Source organism: Cyanistes caeruleus, chromosome 10, assembly GCF_971803275.1.
Source record: "Cyanistes caeruleus chromosome 10, bCyaCae1.hap1.1, whole genome shotgun sequence".
Classification (NCBI taxonomy): Eukaryota; Metazoa; Chordata; class Aves; order Passeriformes; family Paridae; genus Cyanistes; species Cyanistes caeruleus.
This window is the reverse complement of record NC_141710.1, coordinates 1,388,515-1,409,630: the sequence shown is the minus strand read 5'-3', so window position 1 is coordinate 1,409,630 and position 21,116 is coordinate 1,388,515. Positions and strand designations below refer to the sequence as shown.

The 21,116-nt window shown below is 42.1% G+C and overlaps 1 protein-coding gene across 9 annotated transcripts in view; it reads left to right on the top strand.

The window, feature by feature from the left end:
• ARHGEF4 (Rho guanine nucleotide exchange factor 4) overlaps nt 1-21,116 on the top strand; it is a 214,955-nt gene that overhangs the window by 118,784 nt on the left and 75,055 nt on the right. The window lies entirely within an intron of this gene.

Genomic DNA, 21,116 nt, shown 5'->3' with positions numbered 1-21,116 from the left:
TTTAATGTCTTTCTGAAGCAGGGATTTTGGAGGCATGTTCATGTAGCCTGGACCAGTTCTGACTCAGCCTGTTTGGATCTGGCATTCTGGTTTTTAGTTACTGATGTGCCTGTTAAAGGTTTGAATGTTCAGACTGCAAGCATAGTAAAGAAGCTTTCTCATTCCCAGCTGATCCTAGCAAAGGAGCCTGGCAGTGATGTTAACAGCCACTGACTGCTGAGCTGTTCAGCTGTTGCTGTTTAGAGAGATTTTTAATAGAGCTGCAGTAAATTAGTTCCTCTCTTAGATAAATTCAGACAAGCCTTCAAGGCCACCAGTGACTGCCATTTCCTTAGTAAAAACACCCAGTGCTACCAGCTAGAATCAAGGCTTGGGAAGAATTCAGGGTGCAGTTCTGTGTAATCTGCTTTAGTCGTGTGTACTTTTAATTATTGAAAGGTTTTATCATTCCATCTGCTACTGTAGATTGGAGCTGTTTAATAAAATCTCTATTGCTGCTCTGGGGTCTCTGTTGAAGTGTGAGTAACTGCACAATCATACAGGAAAGGGCTTCAGCAGGGTGGCCAGTCTCCCTCACTTTCCACCCTGCACACCACACCTTCTAGGTGGCCAAAAACACTAAACACCTACAGAACATCCTGAGAGTCCAGGGACAGGAAAAAAGGCTGAGAGTGAGATCAAGCCATTGCTGCTTTTTTGGGGAAAGATCTGGGCTGCAACTACAAGATGATGTGCTTTTGCATTCTCAGTAGCATCTGCTGGCTATTTTCTCTTGTAACTGGGAGTGTAAATTAACCCCAGCATGCTCTGGCATTGGCATGAAGTACGTCTGGCACAGGGTCTTTTTGCAAACTCCTGCTCAGAGTTGTGTGTGGGGTTGCTGTGGTGGCTCCATCCCCTCTGTGTCACAGGGTTTGCTGTCAGCTGCCCTTCCTGGAAGCATTCTTGGGCTTAATCAGGTCACTTGAAACAAACGGTGTACAGTGGTACAAAAGAAGTGAGGTTGATAGCAAAATCAGGCTCTGAAACTAAGTCTGGTTTTCTAAATGCTCTTTCATTTCCACAATAGTTTTGCTATCAAGGCTGTGAGGCATGGTGTCATTTTGTGGATGCTACTTGCATTTAGCAGGAGATACAGAGATGAGAAGAAATGGAATAAAAAATGGTATGGAGACAGTCTGAGGACAGGGAAAAATGAAAAACCAAATTAAGTTTCATAATTATAATATTGATATATAAATAAAATAATATAAGCAGATCATTGCATTTCAGACTCCTTGCTGCCTCAAAATACTGTGGTACTGTCTTCTCATGTGCAAAAGATTTCTGAGCAGTTTGTCTCTAACAAAATTCAGGTCAGAATTAGGATTAAACTTTGAGAGCAATGGATCGCTAGGAGGAATTTATTTTGTTTTGATTCTTCTCTGTCAGAATTCTTCTTTGGCTTAAACTTAGGAAGTTGTGGTAGAACTGCTCCTCTTCATCAATATCCATTGCCTGTCTGAGCGCTGAGGAAGGATTTCTTTAAAGTTTGTGCTAAGTTGCATTTTTGAATGGTAAAATTCAATACACTGCTTAAACCAACCAAAAAAACCCAAACAGAAGACCCAGGGTAAAAAAACAGCAGGAGCAGTAGCAGCTGGCAATACATGAGAGAAGTTATAACTAAAATGTGTGGCAATGTCCTCTCCTCAGAGGAGCAGGGAGCCTCCAGCATCTTTCTGTGTCATACATCAAGGAGTGAGGGGGAAAAAAAGAGTACAGATTGTGTGGAAACACTATGAGGTGCCCAATGTTGAATTAAAAAAGGTCTGGGGCATGAATCAGTCCCTTTATCTGTTTGAAAGAGATTCTGCATTTCCTTAAGGTTGCATAGGTGGACTTGGCAGAGAGGGTTTTGCTTTTTCCCCCCTGTGTGTACAACACCTTTTCTGTAGGGATCTTCATACTGAGTCTGCTGCTAAGACTTCAGGGAAGGTTAGAAATAAACCAGATTTAAATGACTGAAAAGTGGAGGTGAAAAGAAGGTGGGAGGTACGATTGGAATGCATCCATTGGAGTTTTTCTTTCAGATAATTTAGGTTCCAAGGAGGTGAAAAGACAGAGATATATGTGTGTTTATGTATGTATACATTTGACAGTGTGTGATTTCAGAAATACAAATTGACATCCCCTGTGTGGAAAAGACAGTTTTCTGAGGTTCACAGGAGCAAAAACTGTCTTTGGTTTGTTATCTTCCTCTGTAGTCAGCAATGAAGTACAATTCCTTTCGGTTTGGGGTTGACTTTGTTGTGATATATTGATCAAGAGGGGAAGCTAAATGTGAAAATTGAAAAAGACCTGTTGTTACAGCATAAACTTCTGTGATAATGCAATTTGAAATACAAGTTAGCAAAAACCATGGTTCAGGCTTGTAGGAATTGAAAAAAATCTACTGTTTTTTAGCATAGTGTGTGGCATTTCTGGTCTAAATGTCAATAAACACTACCTTAGATGAGAAGGTTCTTCTCCCTGAAGCTAAATACAAACATGAAAATAGGGAATGCTTTGCTCTTCTACTAGGCTCCCCATTTGAGGATGCCAGAGGACTTTGAAAGCATCAGTAACCCTCACATAGTGCCCAAAAGATTTTTCAAAGCATGATTTAGGGTAGTTTAAAAGATATAGTTTGATACTTGGACAGTATCCTTGCTATTTTTAAATACTTATGAGCAGCGTCCAAGTGTTTGGCCAGTGAAAAAAGGACTGGGAGCTGGGGTGGCTCAGCAGTTCTGAAAATCAGGCTGTAAGTATCTCAGCTGGCCAAAACCCCACAAGGCATCCAAATTAAAAGTCAGTTGTGACAGTGCTCCAGCAAGTGACTCAGTGGCACTCTGGGCACTCTAACCCTGGTTTCCCAGGCAAGACTTTGTACCCCAGGGCTGTCTGTATCCCATTCATCACTGTTGTACAACTCCACTAAAAAGTTTTTCCTTTAGAATGTTTCCAGATTCAAGCCTGTGAGCAGCTCTCTTTGCCTTTCCAACTCCTTTGTTGCAGGTCCAATCCCAGCCTCATTAATACTTCTGTTTGTTCTTTTTCTTGTCCAAGTTGGGAAGGACTGGAAGAGCAAAAAGAGGTAGGGACAAAGAGGGAATCACAACCTGGAGGACTAGTGGTTGCCATAGTTTCCCTGGGATCCTCTGTGTATTTGTGCGTATGTAGCAATTTAATTGTACAGGCTCCACTTCAGTGCGCCTCTGCACAGATTTGTGGCTCCTAATATGCAGATATGCTCATCTACTGCCCTTGGGAATATGGCCTTTAAACAAACAAGAAAACATGAAGCATGGGTGTGGAGGGGTTTTTTTTCTTCATTCAGAGCTTAAAAAGAAAATTGTGGGGTTTTCAGGAAGGTTTTTTCCAAGTCATTCATTTCATTGTTGTGGCTGATGAGAGAGCCAGTAATAGACCTGTGGCGAATGCTTTGCCTCTTTCTTGTTTGGCAAGAAATTTTCTTTTGAGCCCCTTTTTTTTTTCCTTTTTCTTCCCCTAGCACTGTCTTTTTGGTACTGATGCCTTCAGCTGTGTTCATGGACTGCAGTGCATAATTCCACTGACCCTCCTTTCTCTATGGTCACTCAATCAGCAAGAGTTAGTGGTCACACAAGGGGAGATTGATTTAAGGTTCAAATTGCTTCAGAATGCATCCAAAGGAGAGCAGGGAGGAAAAAAAAAAGTGAGTTCCTCAGAGCATCCAGTGCAGCATGTCAAGGTTGTGTCTCACCCTTACCTTGGCAAATCATGAGCTGGAGTATTTCAGCTGGATTCATGCTTGCACTCTAAGATGTCCTATGTGTTCCCTCCTATATTCTGTGTCACCTGCCAGAATAACTTCCACTCATCTTCTGAATGAATACTCAATGGATTTAAGAACAAACAAACAATAATCCATGCAAAATTTACTTTGATTTTTCTCTCTGTGTGGATTCATTAGTAATGGTGACTGGTGTGGTTAGGTTAAACCTAAGGGCGATCCTGAACTTCTAAGGAAGAATTACAAGATGAACATCTCTTGGTAGAGCTAGTGAACTGCCCTAAAGCTTAAGTAAAGATTTCTTAGTTTGAAATACATTTTCCAAATAATGTTGAGTGTTGCTGAACTGTGACTTGACATCACATTCAAATAGTGAGGGTATATATATTAATAAGTGGTTGAGTTCATTCCAGTAAAGGGACTCTCAGTTAATGCTAAATGTGTGTAAACTTGGTCACCTAACTCTTTTAGTACTCCTACAGAAATGTTTTTATAGTGTAAAGTATCCTCTAGCATCATGCTTTTCCATTAAAGGGAATTAAAAATAGTGTTAATAGAGGTGGGAAGTCTAATCATGTTTCTGTACCTCTGTTTGCAGCAGAACCAGATTTTGTAAGTTCAGCTACTTTGGAGTTTTAATGACATGTTAATGTATTGGAGGTGGTTCTGGTTGACTTTCCCTTGAGATTTTTGTTGTGTTGTTTCAAAAGGAGTGAATGCTTATTCTCATGTCCCCATGAGGTACAGATTAACACCTGTTATTCAGAAATAAACATTCCCATCTTTGCTGATGCTGTGTTTGCAGCAGGGAAAGCTGAATCTTTGGAACACTGCCTGTGATACTTCCCCAGGTGTCACAGGTACACCATCTTCATCCTTTTCCTCCTCTGCCTTCAAAAAACTCCCATGAAGAACATTTTGATTGTGATCTATTCCCTTTGCTGAGGAATATGGCAGCTTCTAAGGCAGTATTTTCTCAAAGATTCAGTTGCCTGTAGAGTAGCCTTTCAGACCATCACTTCTCTGGGATATATCCAAGCTTCAATTGCTGCTATTTTTCTGCATGGAAGTGAAACAGCTTTAAGCCACCTGATTTCAATACTGCCAGCATCACAGCTCTTGCAGGAGGCAACCAGCATGGTCCAGGAGAGTGAAGGAAAGGGGAAATGCAGTGGTACCATAAAGCTTACCTGACCACCCTTCCTTTCTTCTCTACCTTTAGGTAGACACCCAAAGGCTGGCAGAAACTTGAATGTACTTTTTCATTTGCAATTATCTGAGTCTAGTTCATGTTGGTAAAAAAAAAAGCAGCAAAAATAGATTAGAACATGTGCTGGCAAATCGTTTCTATGCCCAGTGGTCACAGAGAATGTGTGTTCTTGCTGCCTACACATGATGCAGCTTTGCCACGGCTGCTTAGCAATTAGTTAAGTTCAACAATGTAGGGAACAATCCTTCCTGTCCTTCGCCATCGGGATGTAGCCTTTAAATTACTAAGCTTGTCTGTAACTAAGCTTATTCCCTACCAAGGTCTTGTTCTGCAATTCTTCTGAATCATGAGAAGTGTCTTTGAAGGATTAAAGAAATATAGCCCTCTTCTGAGTGTCAGTAATTATCTGTGGAGGCTTCTAATTTAATTAGAATCCTGTCTCATCTCACAATCCTTTTGTGGTCTGTTTGTTAAACCAACTAACTAGTTCAGTGATTTGTTTAAAAGTGCCAGGGATGAGCTGAGTGTGCTGGACTGCGCAGGGTATCGGTCTGAGCAGGCCCAAGGTATGAAGATGAGCTTCTTGGATACTGAATGCCTTCGGTGGCTGTGCCATTCTGAAAAAGCTGCTCCTAAAAGTGGTGTGTCTGCACATGAAAGTGAGACGGTAGCCTGGGTGTAAAGTGATAGGAACGTGGTTTGCACCTGGTTAACTGTCTTGGATTACATTGTGTGAACATCCAAGTGTTGGCAGCTCTCACTACAAATATCCCTCGGGGTGTATTTGCTTAAATAGGTAGAGAGCTTTGCTGCTGTTATTCTCAGTCCCTGCTAATCAAGGAGCAAGAGATTCCCTGGACTATGATGTTGGCTCATAAGAGCTCAAATAAACTTTTTTTTTTTTCTTTTTGCCGTGGAGTACAGAGTAATTGCTTTGCTGGAGTAATTGAGCCATTTCCAAGTTGTGCTGTATCCCAGAGAGTGCTTATGGATGCTCTAATGCATCACCCCCTGTGCAGCTGATTCCTGCATTCTGTGGCCTCTAGCAGGATGAAGGCTGGAGAATGGTCATAGAATAGGAGGGAAATCAAGTGCTAAAGGCAGCTGAACACACAATTGCTTTGAATATCCTCCTTGTTCTTACTTTGTTAAATTATGTTTTTACCTCATATTTGAGTGTATGTATATACACACACATACACATCCATAAATAACTATACACACACTGTTATTCATTAGTTAAGCTTAAAACATTCCTCTGTGAGGTTTCTCCAAAACAAGCATTTCTAGGTGTGGGCTCTAAATTTTTTTTTGTTTACCAATGGATAAGGTTTCTTTCAGAGCCTTTCTTAAAGGAACTGATAAATGCCTAAATAATAATTTGAAATCAATTTCAAGTGTACTGTTAAGATATATGGTACCATCCTCTGGCTTTGGAACATAAATTACATGTAAGTATTTATAAAATAACTTGAAAAAGAAGTTTTTGTGTCAGGAACATGAGGTCAATGCAGAACTTTTATTTTATTTTTATTTTCTTTAAAAAATAACCATTATAACGACATTGGAATGTTTCATGTTGAGAATAAAGGAAGATAAGACTAATGATGTTTTCAAAACAGCTGGCAGAGATTTACTTCTATGTGGGAGTGAAATTGCAAGTGTCTCCCTTTTGGCTAATGGAAATATAGTTTCCATGAGGTAGTTTTGAATTAGGCTCTTTCCTTTTTTTATAAAATTGAAGTGTCCCTAAAAAGGCAGTGAGCTAGGAGATTCAGAGTTAACACAAAATAATCTGTTTGAATGAGCAGGTTTAAGCTCCTTCGTTCTCCCTTGCCAATGGAATGTTTCCAGGCCAGGTGTGAAAAGCTCTCAGCTCTTTATGAACCAAGATCACTACTTGGATGTACATGCGAAAAGACAAACTTGGCATTTGGAAACTGCAGTTCATGGAGCGCTCTACGAGGCAAATGAAGACCACAGACAGGGCCTGTGCACCTCCTGGCCCTGTTCTTGGAGCTGTCTTTGATGTTATTCCTTGCAGGGATCTTTACAAGTGTCAAGGCACATACGCGTTCGAAGGAGGAGAAGCTGTCTGCAGAATAACTGAATCTAAACAAACCCAGCCTTTTTGGGAAACAAAGGCTCAGCTGTAGCAGGAAGGTGCAGCAAGCAGTGAGAATCAGTCTCATTTGCTGAACAGGAGCACCCCAAGGGCTGCTGGAGCTGCTGCTGTGCTGTGATTCCCTCGCTGGCTCTCAGGGGAGCCACCACCCTCTGTGACACTGCCTGCTCTGGGGCACAGTGCAGCTCTGGAGAATCACACGATCCAGCAGCCCTGTGTGCTCAGTGGCCAGTTCCGAGTTTGTCTGAGAAATACACGCCTGCAGTGTTGGGAGGTGAGTTGGGCTCCAGCTGAGGAGTGTCTGCAGTTGGGAGCCGACAGCAGCGTGCTGCAGGCAGGTGTGGGATCCCAGAGTGGGGCACTGGGCTCTTCCCAGCCCTGCACCAGGCAAACTGCTCGTGTGGCTCCTGTGCACATTCTGTTGTGTGGCTGTATTGAAATGGTCTCACTTCCTGACAGTACAGAGTGACCTGGATAAGAGAATATCAGTCTGGATGCTGGAGCTGTTGTTTGAGGCACTGGGTTGGCTCAGCTCCTGCTGACTCTCCCAGAGCCCTCTCTCTGAGCATAGCTGTGTGTCAGCTCGAGGTCACTGGTGGTACATCCTGCTCAGGGCAAAAACCTGCTCTGCATGCCTGAAAGAAGCTTTGATAATAAACCTTTTAAGAGAGTTTATTATGAAAATACAGCGTTACTAATACCCCAAAAACAGTGGATTTGGATCAATTTGAAATGTGGCATTCTTATCAGCCTTAAAAGCCTGAATAAATTAAAAATATGCAGAACCCATCTGTACTGAGACTTGTTGATTGGATCTGTCATTTCTCTTTGGAGAGCACAAAATTATTTAATTTGGGCTATTTTTGGTCCCAATTCTGAGCTTCACCACAATCTTTATGCTGTCATAAATCTAGGGCCTGGCAGGCCTGTTTCATGCTGTCTTACTGCCAATACTCTGCATAGGCTGAATTCTGGAGGGTTGGTCAAGTTTTCTTCTGTGAATCTATAGTCACAGTTGATGGTATAATGCTCACCTGTGTTCATTCTGGGTTTTTTGGCTCACTTGAGAGCACACACTGCATAGCTGGGACTTCTGCTTGGCCCCCCAAATGCCACTTGACCATCAACTTTGAGCCATTGGAGGAAATCTCCAAAGTAATTGTATGTAGGACAGCTTATGCATTTTTTAAGCAGCCACTTGTGATTGTCTAATCCAGATAACTGGAGAACTTAACTTTCATGAGGAAAAATAAAAATACTTCCAAGGGAAAGACAAAGAAATGTCACAGTGTTTCAAGCCTTTGACTTGACACTTGAACAGAATTTATTTTAAAATACACTGGATTAATTATGGCCAGGTCATTAGTCTTGACTCATCTGAATCATTCTTGATGTCTCTGAAGTCACAAATGTAGATGAGGGTGAGCATCACTACATCAAAGTCCTGAAAGGCTGCTTGGCTAAATACATGTGGTTTTTTTCTGAATAAAGGTGGAACCTGCAACCTGGTATTCTGTCTTCCTCTCAGGTGCTACCTTTCTTTCAGTTTTCATTTTTGAGAAAGGCACCTTAATGGCAAAGACTTTTCCAGTTGTAATAAGAAAAAACAGAGGATGATCTAGGATTTTTGGGAATATAGGGAAGAGAAGAACCATTTTGCCCACTTGTCAGAGGAGCAGGCACCCATTCTTCTGCTTTACACTTCTCTTGATGTGTTCACTGACTTGCAATGGCACCAGTGCTTTAACTTCACAGCTGACTGTGACCCAATTCCTTTATCATACTAAGCAAAGAAGGGGCAGTTCTGAGTGCTCAGAGGAAGATGAGTCTCGGCTAGGTGCAGACTGGGAGCAGATTAGAGCAGGAATAATTTCTTTCAGTTACTTCCCAACCTTGTGATGAATGTTTTCAATGGCACCTTGGCTTGTGTGGTTTGTTGTGCTGGTTGGAGCACTGATCATTTTCCGTCTCTGATCAGGCAGCAGGGAGGATGGAAGTTTCCCCCTGCACAACTCCACTTTGTAAGGAAGCTGAATTGCATGATTGACAGTGATTTTCTTTATTCATGCTCTAGTTTCCAGAGTCTTGGAGAGCTGAAGCATCCTCTTCCATGGGCTACTCCTGAAAATTTTACCTGCTGTAGAAGTTTCTAGTTTTGCTTGAGGGTTTTGAAGCAGATCTTCTCCCAACCCGAATCTCAGAATGTTTTAGGTATCCCTGGAGACTGTCTAGTCTTACTCCAGTGCTCTAACCAGGGTCACCTGCATGAGCAGTCAAGTTTGAATATCTCCAGGAATGGAGACTGCACAAGCTCTTTCAGGCTATGGCTATTCTTAGTGTAAAAAAAGTTATGTTTTAGTAGAATTTACTGTACTTTGGTTTATATCTATTTCTTCTTGTCCTTTTATTGGCCACCAAATCAGAGTCTATGTCTTCTACACCTCCCTCATGCGGTACATTTACACATTGTTCAGATCTCCCTGAGCCGCCTTCTTCCCTGAGAGAGTCCAAGCTCTCTCAGCCTCTCTGTGTATGTCAGGTGCTTCAGTGCCTTAAACACACCTGACCTTTTACTGGACCCACTCCAGGACATCCATATGTTCCTTGCAGTCTCATGTGCACTGCAATCCCAGCTGAGTTTCATGTGGTGTGTTCTCTGGACTCCTAACCACCTTAATGATCATCTGGTATCACATCTGAAGCTTTATCTGCCAGGTGCTTTCTTTGGCAAGACAGGTAGGGAGATGAAATTTTCAGAAAACACAAAGCAGAAGCAAATTTTGTCCTGCCTTAATCCTGAGGGCCAGGGTTTGCTGATAGCTGGATCATTGCAGGGTTCACAAGTTGCTTCCTCTTGATCAGCTGAGCACATAGCTGGAGAGGAAGCTTTGAGAAGCCAAGACCAGCCAGAGTTGCTTGATTGCAGCAGATATTACGTGATGACACGTGCCTGTACAGACCGTGTTTGGTGCCTAAATCTCTGAAACAGCATTTAATTCTTTCAGGGTATGAATTGCATGGTGTGGGATACTTTGTTTGTTTGTGGTGGGGTTTTGTGGCCTCTTGCTGCACTTGCAAAGCTTGCCAGTGGGACGTGGGGTGTGAGCACCTAATCAGTGCTGCTTTTTTTTTTTCTGAGAGTAATGTTAGATCCCAGCTGGACCATGGCCTCAGGCATGTGCCAGGCCAGACTTTGGTGCACATTTAGGAGGGATCTGGTAGTAGAAATAGTCTATGCAAAAGTGGAGCCTTGTCTGAAGGATCCTTAGACAGCGCTGAGGCTGTGTGCTATTCTATCAAGCCATGTATGTGGTTTCTGCACTGTGCACAGGCTCATTCAGGCCCCCTATTTATAGCACTCCATAAGTAACAAGTCATAGCACAGAAGGGACCTGCCATATTGGGCACAACAGCCTACAGTTTTGTGCTGCAATACTCTAATTATTAATCCCAGAAGTCCGTGTGAGAAGCCAGTTTGCTTGTTAGAATGAGCCCCTGTGAGTCAATTCCCTGGACAGCCCCATTTAAACACAACATCCCTTGGTTGTGAATATCTTTTCTTGTTGATCAGCCTGTTGTGCTCAAAGGGCTTTGATCCAACAATTTTCTTAGACAATTTAAAGCATTGTCATTAAAACAGGGCTTTCTCCTGGAAACACTGATCTCAACTTCTTGACAAAGCACCAGAGGTAGCAAGGCTTTGGGAGTTCCTTGACACAGACTCTGGAAGGAGACAGGCATGCTGTGAGGAAAGGGGTTTTGGCAATCACGAACTCTGTGTGCTTTCTGTGGCAGGCAGGCACATTACCTACATTCCTGCACTGTTTTCCTCTCCTATAAAACCTAAATACATGGGGGTTGTGTGGGTTGCTAAGTGCTGTCTGTAAGATAATCAAAAGGCAAACAGAGCTGGGCCATAAACCAAAACATTGCTTCAAGTTCCTTACAAGGGCCACGGAAAGAGTTTGAACTCTGCTGCAGGTTGGAATTTCCTGCTCTCTACATAGTTCTGATTGAGGACCTCAAAGCCCCCTGTGCTTGGAAGTGTTTTAGTGGGTTGTTCACAGTTTTAAATGGATTGATGTTAAAATCCTGGGAAGTTCACACAGTGAGTGGTTCTAGATCATCCTTGTGATGTTACAGTGCAGCAAGAAGGGCAAGGTGCTTGTGTTCTGTCTTAAACATGGAGAGTGTTCCAGGCCAGGCTGGATGGGGTCTTGAGCAGCCTGACCTAACTGGTCCTTGCCTGGGGCAGGAGGCTGGAACTAGGGGAGCTTTAAGATCCTTTCCGTCCCAGCCCATTCTGGGATGATTCTATGGTAGGACAACAGCTGACAGAAGGACCTCAGGTCATGTTCTGCACTGTGATGGGGTCTCTGCAGTAGGTGAAGCTGTTTCCAGTGCTCTGCAGGAGTCCTTCCTGCTGTGTGAACCTCACCTGGCTAAGAAAAGAAAAATACTGGTGAATTCTTCTGAAGTGACTTAAGAAGCTGTCTTTGTTTATGGCAGTCTTCTATCTTAAAAGCAGGGCTGGTGATATAAAATGAGTGTATGAACCTCAGCTCTTTAAGAATGAGGGTGGAAAACAAAATTTAAAAGTGTCTTCATTAGCAGTTAATGCTCAGCTGTTTGGCTTTGTGTTGGAGAACTTAGGGTGCATCTAGGCAGCTGGTGCCATGCCTTCTGCAGTAGGAGAGAGCACAGGGGGCAGAAGTGAAATAGGGATAGCACTGCTGTCCCAAAGGGCCCCCGTTAATTCTTCTCTGAGTGTTTGCCCACAGCCATCAGGAAGGAATTGGGTTTAAATGCTGTGGAGCAGAACACCCTCTAGTCATGTGTCTCTTCCTTCTCTGTTTGTTGAAGTCAAATGTCTATATTTGGCACATCCTAGGCTGTTGTCATGGAAATGGTTGTATTGACACATCCACAGCAGAGCAGCTTTGTTCTGTACTGAAGGATCAGAAGGACGATGGGTGAGAAAGGAAGAGGCCTCTTCTCAGCACTCAGACATACATAATATTTGTTCTTCAGCTTCTTCACTCCAGTTGGAAGCACAGAGCTGTTGAATGAGTTGTTTTGAGCTAATATTGAAAGAATTGTGTAGAACAATACCCAATGCTTGGACACAGAGCATTACTGAGCATCACAAAAGATAAGATCCTCAGCTACAACAGCAGCCTCCTATACAGCTGGGTGCTACTGATTAGCACCGGTGCACAGCACTAACATCTCTGCCCAGCCTTTTTACCCTGTATTTCTAGTTTGTGGGAGATCTTGTGTAGACCTGCTATTTTGGAAATGGTAGGAAAGAAGTCTTGTCCATTTGAACACTAGATGGAAATGTCAGGGACTGAAGCCAGTTATTTCCCACCAACCACAGGGAAAAGAGGAACATTTGAAGAGTTAATGAAGATGAACTTAGAAGAAGTGAGTAATATTGGCAGATTTCACTCTTAGTGTCCTTTCTGCTGCTGCCAGGCCACCCTGCATTTTCCCCAAGACAGGTCCTCTGCTGTGAGAAGGGGAAGGAATAGAAGAAAGAATGTTGGATCTGTTTGCCTCAGATCAGTGTTTTCACAGCCTGTTGCTACAGGGAGCTTCTCAGCCTCATGCCAAGAAGAGTCAGAAGATAAGGAACTTCAGAGCAGTGAGGGAAGCTGCATCTTGCATCTCGGAACTGAGCTCTGCAGGGTTCTTTCCTCTAGTGCCTGGATCTGTGGGAGGAGTTCCTCCCCCCTCCTGTGCATTTTGAGCGTGGTGGGAGATAATTTCAATGCATTTCATCAGACATTTGGTGGGTTTTAGTTCTCTGTTAAACGTGCACATAGAGGCTGGTATGTGCTTAGTAAAAGCCATGCTGTTTCTAATGTAGTCTATGCATCCAGCACGATCCAAGAATCACCCCAGTCCGACTGCAGACAAGGAAGGATTTTTCTGGTTGTGTTGATAAAAAGCTCCACTTCTCACAATGGCCTGGGCAGATTAGACAGAATGCAAGCAAAAGGAGCTCCTGTCCCTGCACCACAGCTTGACCATGCACTCCAGGTCCCCCTGTAGGAAGGCAGGGCAGGACTTGCCCAGAATCCACTACTTTTAGGAGTTTTGATGGATCTCATCTTGTGAGATTTCAGGAATGTTTATTCATTTATCAACTTCCCAGATACTGTCATACATGAGCAGTACATGTAAGGGTCATAAATGTATTTGTAATTACTGCTTCTCAAACTCCAAGCTTTCTAATTGTCCATTGCATATTTGAATTTTAAAAATGTAGTTAAACAAAACAGTAAAGGTTGATTTTCTTTTTTTAAGGTTTGTTGCAAATGTCTGTTTCCTGGTGATTTTATTTTGTATATGTAAGAAGGCAAGCAGATGGAAAGGATTTTCATTTTGTGTAGAAATTTGCAACGTTAAGAACATCATCTTAATATTTTATCTGCTTATATCTGTGCCAGCTGTTCTGCCTGAGAAAGCTGCTGCTCCCTTCAGGGTTCTGTGGCCCTAGCACAAATTGGTCACCCTGTAATACTGGCAGATTAGAATTACAGAACCTGTACTACTGCTGGTGTTCAAAGCAGGAGCAGCAGCAACTGGTAACTTACTGTTTATCTCTGATAAAGCCAAATACTGAAAAATATTCCATAAACTTGGCCTTTAATTGTGACAAGTGAAAAGAAAGATGGTCCGGATTTATTTTTGGATGCCATTATCTAATTATTATTAGATGACATGATTTATTATTAGATACCATTTATTAGATAAATTAGATCCTAATTTCTTTTCCTTCCCAGGAAAGGAGTTCTCTTGAAGAGTGATAGAATATCTTTATTGTTGCTCTGGGCACAGTGGGTGAAAGCCTTGGATGGCTTTTGCCTGCAGGATGTGGTTATGGTTGAATAATGGAATAAACAAAATATGGAGTATAATTAGAACAAGTTCCAAGGCAGCTTTTCATGTTAGAAATTGGGGAAGACCTTAAGAAGAAATTTTCCTTTAAAAGCCATTTTTACATACATTTTCTTGGAGCAAAGTGACTTTCACAGGTAGCCCTAACCTGAAGTAATCTTTCCAGATCAAAGCACTTTAACCAGAGAAGAAGTGTTGGTTGCTTTCAGATCATCTCTCTGGTGAACTTTTTCTTTTTGTATCTCACAGTGGCAATGTAGAGAAAACAAAAGTATTCTTTTTTGATTTGGACCACCTCTGAGGCAAATGTCAAACGACAGCATGGCAGAAAAGGTGAAGGAATCACTGGAAACTTTGATATATATTCTGTTGAGCTGTACATTGCCTTTGGTAAAAAATGAAGGCGGTTGGCAAGCTAAGCTTTTTATAAAGATAACAAAGGTATAGAACCACTGTCCTTATCTGGCTTCTTCCAGCAGAAGTAGAGAGAAATCTCTCCTGACACCACGGTAGAAAATTTGATGTGGTACAGAAGCAGAAAATGCCAAATGCAAAAATGTCATCATCCCTATTGTAGGATGCCAACTTGGCTAATACAGGAAGTCCAACTCTGTTATTTAGCAACATGAGGTGTTTGACACAAAAGCTACTTTGTCCAGGCAGAACCAGCTCAGTTCCACACAGTGCCTGGTGTGGAACACAGCGCCCACACCCTGGTACTTGCTGCATCCAGCTGGCAGGTGTTTGATGGCTGCAGCTATGGTGGGCATCCTGAGCTGTGCAGAAACATTTCCATCAGCCAGAAATTCAGGGCTGGGCAGCCTGTTCATGAGGAGCAATATAAAGCTCTGTGATCAGATTCATATAAGCAATTAGTTCTAGTTAAAACAAGAAAATGTTTTGCTGTCTTGTTTTGGTGTGACCTCCCTGTCCCCCTGGTTTCTGAGTAATAAATTGACGTATTCTGCAGTGCCCACAGCTTGTGACAGGAGTGAGAGAATGGGATTTGGTGTCTGGTTGGTATTTCTGATTGAGAAGTTTCACATGCAGATGGTGGTAGCAAATGCTGAAGGTGTTGATGTTTTCAGGTGAGTGCTCTGGGTATGTAAGAGTAATGTGGATCCTGGATCTTTGTCAGTGTTATGTTCTCCCCTGCACTATCCAAAGTCTACTCCTCCACTTGTGCTCCTGCCTTTTCTGCTGGCGCAGCCACTCTCCAGTGAGTGGATTTGCAGGTGTGAACCCAGCTTCCTGAACACAATCATTTCTTAATCCTGCCACCAGCTTCAATCAGCTCTGTTCCCCTCCCAGACTTTCTCCTTATTGCTTTCCTATTTCTAAGCACCATTTCTTGTGCTTCTAATGCAACCTGTCATTTTGGTTTGACTTTTTTAAGGCATGTGGGGAAAAATCCTTGAATTTTACCGGACTCGCAAAAGCTTTTGACATAGAGATTTATTCTCTCTGTTTTTCAGAAACCTCCACCTCTGTTGGAAGCACCTTAATCTCTGTATAGGTCATCCTATAATAAACCTGTGGCTTGGCTGCAGGACTTGGACTTGTGTCACCTTTCAGCACTCTGCCATAAACAGCACAAGGTTGTACCCTCCGTGTCTGTGTAGCTCCTGCACATTTAGGTTTAGCTAAACTGTCAAGAGGGTAGAACTGAGGTTTGCTGGGTGGAGATCAGACCTTTGTCAGCACAGAGGTGTTGTGCGCTCAGAGTGGATCCAATTCTTGTGTTTTACAGCTTTCAGGGTAACCTGCTCCTAGGTTACCGACTTCAATTAGCTTCTGCTTTTCCAAAGGGAAACCTTAGAAGTGTGCCTGGAATTAAAATGTAGGTATTACAGTGGGTTTTATTCTGCTTGTATTGCCATGAACTGAAATCACCTCTTGCAGGAAAGAACAGTATGCAGGTGAGAAGATGTTATCTCAAGGAAAAAGAAACTTTCCATACCAGTTGCATAATATAAAGTGACATTGAAAATTAAAAGCTAATTTGCCTGTGAAGTTAGCTCTGACTCACTAGACCTTGCTCTGCTCAACTCTTAAAACTATCTAAAATAGTGATTTTCACATGAGGTGTCTCAGTTGCATTCTGAGAGCCTCATGCTCTGAAATGGGATTGTGTAATTAGCTCTTCTTATGACTGATTAAATCAGTTTTCCTCCTTCAGCTGCTGAATACAGTTGTTGATAAGTAGCAGTTGTGATACAACATAAGCTGGGAGTAAGCTCTTATCTGCACTCACTTTCTTCTATATGCACTGTTACTGACCATAAAACTATTCATGCTATCTTTGATATTCCACTTGGAATCTAATTTTAATGTCTTTGCCTTTATTTAGACTTACAACCACAGGAAGTAGACCAAATTGAGCTGTTTGATGTATGGATCTCCTATGGATCTCCTGGCTTTCAAGGAAAAGTGTTGGAAATTGGTGACTTGCTATGTGAACAAGTAATTACTGTGAGCTATCAGGAAAATAAATTAGCTGCATTTCAGTGCACAGAAATGAAGACTTTCTGTGGCATCAACAGGAAATACCAGTGGTTTACAGTGGGCAGCTTCTCAGTGTTATTTTAATGCAAATAGGCATGAGCTAATTGGTCAGGGGTAGAGGGAGCTCCTAATTGGAATGTATAAAGAAGAGGCAAACATGCAAAAGAAAATTTCCAGAAGAGCACTTTCCCACTGGGGAGGAAACTGCAATGTTAGCTAGGCTATACCTGTAGCACAGCTTGGGCTGCTTCCAGTGAAGAATTTTGTGATACATAGATTTGATAGTCAATCAGTATTTTTGCAGTTAATGCCAATTTACGACTTAAAATAATCTTACCTCTGGTGTGTGACAGCTGTTGCTTGTGGGGCTGGGTCAAGTGAGGACAAAGCAAGACAGGCAGGAGGTTTGTGTGACCCAGCAAGGCTTTTGTGACTAGGATGGCAATGTCTCTCCATCACTGGAGATGTCTCTCCATCCTGTGCCCCAGGTTGAGTGGACATGCTCGCTGTCAGGCTGGCAAAGCTGCCTCTATCCCTCCTACAGCCTTGCAGGCAGAGGCATTTCACTTCTGGCAGTGCTCATGCAGAAAGGAATTCAGGGAGTGGTGGGGATCCATTTCACAGTTGACCAGGCAATAAATACAGGAGGCAGCACAGAAAGCTGTAAGTTCTTGAGGGGGTCTGTGCTTCATTTATATTGATGCTATTTTCTGATGTCAGACAAAAACTGTATCTCATGTCTAAAATGAACATCCACTTATGGGTTGAATAATTGGAGGTTTATTAGTGATAACAGGAGAATGATACATTGGGAATTCAATTCTACCCATTTGTCTCAATATTCCTTTGCTGGACTTGTGCATTTTGTGCATTCTCTCAGTAACAGAGGCTGTGAGATAGTGAAAAATACAGGGTTTGGTTCTGAGAAATTTTTTTTGTGTCTGAAAAGTAAGACTTTGAATGTTGTGTTTAATGTAATTTCTTCTAAATTGTCAATTAGCCCTTACAAATTATGGAATTAGCTACTTATTAGCTTTTCATGTTGCCAGAGGAAGGACATAGTTCAGCCCCTGGGGTCGTGAGCCAGTGACTTTAGCTAGGTCACAAAGACTACCACTTGCCATGGCAAATCCTCTGGTGTTTCCTGGAAGCTGGTCACTAGGGAAGGCCTCGAGGTAGATAGTTTAGGAGCTTTATGTAGAATGAAGTTGGATGAATCTGGGCCCTAATCCCTGTTTGCCTCAGTGTTTTCATCTGGTTTGGCAGCATTAGTTACTGTGCATGCCTAGGCTGAGGTCTTGCTCATTAATACTGAAAGAGATTGAAAACTTATTTTCCATGTGTGGTCTTCCAGCAATCTGGAGATGAAAAGAATTTTGGTGTTCTTGATAGGGTGGTGGATCTCTGTGTTAGGTTCTGTGTGTGCTGGGAGTAGGTTCTATCACTCTTACTGGTTGTGTTGTGTGACCTTGTTTGGTGGGAGATGCAAACCCCCCTGTGGATGTGTAACCTTTCCTGTGACACCTGCCAGGAACAGAAGTGGGGATGTAGCTGCTGAGGGGAGCCACATTTGGAGTGAAATCTGTTCCTTCTGTGATTGAGAACATATGGAGCACCTTGCCTTATGTGTGTGCTCAACACATCAGACATCAGCACTTGGTTGTGTTCATGCTCTTGCTTTGTTTGAGACCATGGGCTGCCTGGGCTCAGCCCTGGGAGGAGACAGAGACAGGAGGACTGCAAAGGGCACTTGGCCAATAAAAAAGGAGCTTCAGAACTTTTGCTGCAAATTGGAATTTTTGTCTAAGCAAGAACAACAATTTTTGGTGCCTCCTTTTACCAGATGCCACCTGAACTCTTGAATAATTCTGTGCAGTTCTGCATCCTGTTCAGGGAATAGGAATGTTTAATGATAATGACTCTTACCTGAGGAACTGAATTTAGAGCATCTCTAAAATCTTAGCTTGATGCCTGATATGGAATGCAGAAAAGGGCTGTAATTTCTGAGCCCAGAGCAGAGATGAAAGAAGCTGGAAGCATTAGTCTCCTAAGCCAGTGTGACAGCTTTTTTCTATGTTATTAATGTTAACTTTAGAAACAAAGATGTACTTGCTCAATATCCTCATTTTCTGAGACTAATTTCTGTTCTGAATTCAGCCACACTATTTTCCTTGCTGCCATGGAATTTGGTTGTATTAACAATGAAAGAAAAATTCAGAGGGTTGATTTAGAGAGAGGCACAATTTATGGAAGGAGGAAGCCCTGTGAGATACCTTATCATGCCAGTTTTCAGGAGTAGAAGTGAACTACTCAGCTCTTTTGTCCAGATGTCATGGTAGACAGACCTCCAGAACTCTGGCTGTAACAGTTGCAGAAAACAGAGTTAATCACTTTGGCACCTGGCAAAGCTAATTTACTACTTGACTCAGAAAAATAGGGAGCATGGGAATCTTTATGCAAAGTATAATTAGGAAGAAATATCTATAATGAAGTAAAAATTAATCAGCTTACGCAAACCTGAATTAAATGAATATTTTTTAGCAAATACTACAGACCAAATGCATTGTTCAAATATTTCAGGAGGTGTAATATAAATAAAAGGCTCTTACTTTGAAGAAATTTCATTACTGCATTAAAAATCCATGTAGCCCAAGGTGACAAATACCACTTCTGTTTTCCCCACTTTTTTGAAGAAGCTGTTTCACTGTGAAAGCACTTAATTTTTTATTACATGTTGTTGTACCGTGACCTAAGAAGAGTTAAGGGCACAAGAACATGAGAAGTTCTGGACCCAGTTTGTACATCACAGAGGGAGATACTTTAAATTTAGCAATTGGACAAGCTGTGTAAACTACTTCTGCATTTTTGGTTTTGGTTATTTGGTAGGTTTGCTTGGATTGCACAAAAATTGTTCCAAGTTCTGTTCTGCTCCCATCTGTTCTTGGCTCTGGTCATCTTCACTGGGAGCACAGAAATGTGCAGCTAGATTCTGCTTGTACAGAGCACATCACCACAGTAAGCTTAAGGTTGGTTCTTAACTCAAATACCTTTAAATAAAAAGACAAGATTCTCCTGTTTGTATTTTACCCACGAGCCTGAAACACCTCTCAATGCCATATTTCAGGATACAGGACAGTTTTTATCTGCCTTGGGTCAGGGATCATGAAGCTTTTATTCCTGACAAGGTTGGCTAACTGAAAGAAGAAAGCACTGCCCTCAATTTTAGGTTAAAACACTACATCAGCTGATTATGTTTTATAACTACAGAATATAATTGATATATTCAGGCATTGTAATGTTACCACTGACCAAAATTAACAGCAACCTGACCTGAATGAAGATTGGGATAATTCAGTTCTTGTAACTGTGGTTTTACAGCAGGGTTTTAAAACATAATTAAACAAAGATACTTCTAGTGTTTGGCAATGAAGGTTTGGAATGTGATCATCTGCTGAGAACATTAGTAGATTTCTTCATGTGAAATACAAATTAATCTGCAACGTACCACCATCCCATGACAGCATTAAGTCTGTAAAAATAACCAGGAGAAAATTATCTTCCAATTAAAAAAGATCAGACCTTTCTCATTGAAAGGGCTCTGAGGGTGCAGCAGGTGTTTCTGTTCCCTGTGACTGCTGCAGGGTCCCAGTGAGGTCTGGTACCATTCATGGAGCAGTCAGGTGGATAAGGAACCTTTATTTAGCCATTTCTGTGGAGCCTGCTCACTGTCAGCCCTACCCTCAGGAATAAGTGTCCACATCAAGATAAACACAAATGGGGGGTTCTTGTCAGACTCCAGAGGACGTTTTTCAACTCTTCCCAAGAAATTCCTTCCTAAATAGGACTAAAGAGCTTCAAGCTCCTGTAGACAGCTCAGATGGATTCTGCTTTTGCTCCACCTGCTCTCGAAATAGATGAACACTTTAATGAATTTGGCAGCCTATGAATGTTTCTCAAGTGCTCACTTCCCATTGGAGCTGAAGGTGCTGTGTGGGGACATGCTCTTGCTGACCTTGAATTGAAGTGATCACAGCAGGAACTGAGCTAACTCATTTTACTTCTCTGTGTTATGTATGAATTCCCTGTCTATGGCTAGGCAGCAGCTTCTTGGCTCTGTTTCCTGTCTTGTCTTTCATCTTTTCATCCAGATTCACCCTCTTTCATTTTTAAGTATTTCGATTTTGATTTCTGAAAGAGAAAGAAAGGCCTCTCTGATGAAAGAGGTGGGCATGACCATCCTTTGAAGAGAGGAAAGAAAGAAAAAGTGAAGTATTGTGTAGCATGAGTGAGCATTTACTGAAGAATATATGATTCAGTGGCACCAAGTATTCATGGTTTTATTGTGAAGCAAAATGAAATTCCCAGTGGTCACAGTTCAGAGCAACAGCAGCCCTGATAGGAATGTGGTTTTTTTTGAGGATTTTTCTATGTGAATAAATTCAGTTTGCATAATGGAGTGAGGAGTACCTCTTTTTTTAACTGACCTCTTTTTGGCTTCTCAGCTTTTTTCACTGTCTACTAGTCAGAGACAAGTCCTATCAGAAATTCCTACAGTTCTTTGCCCCTTTCATGAT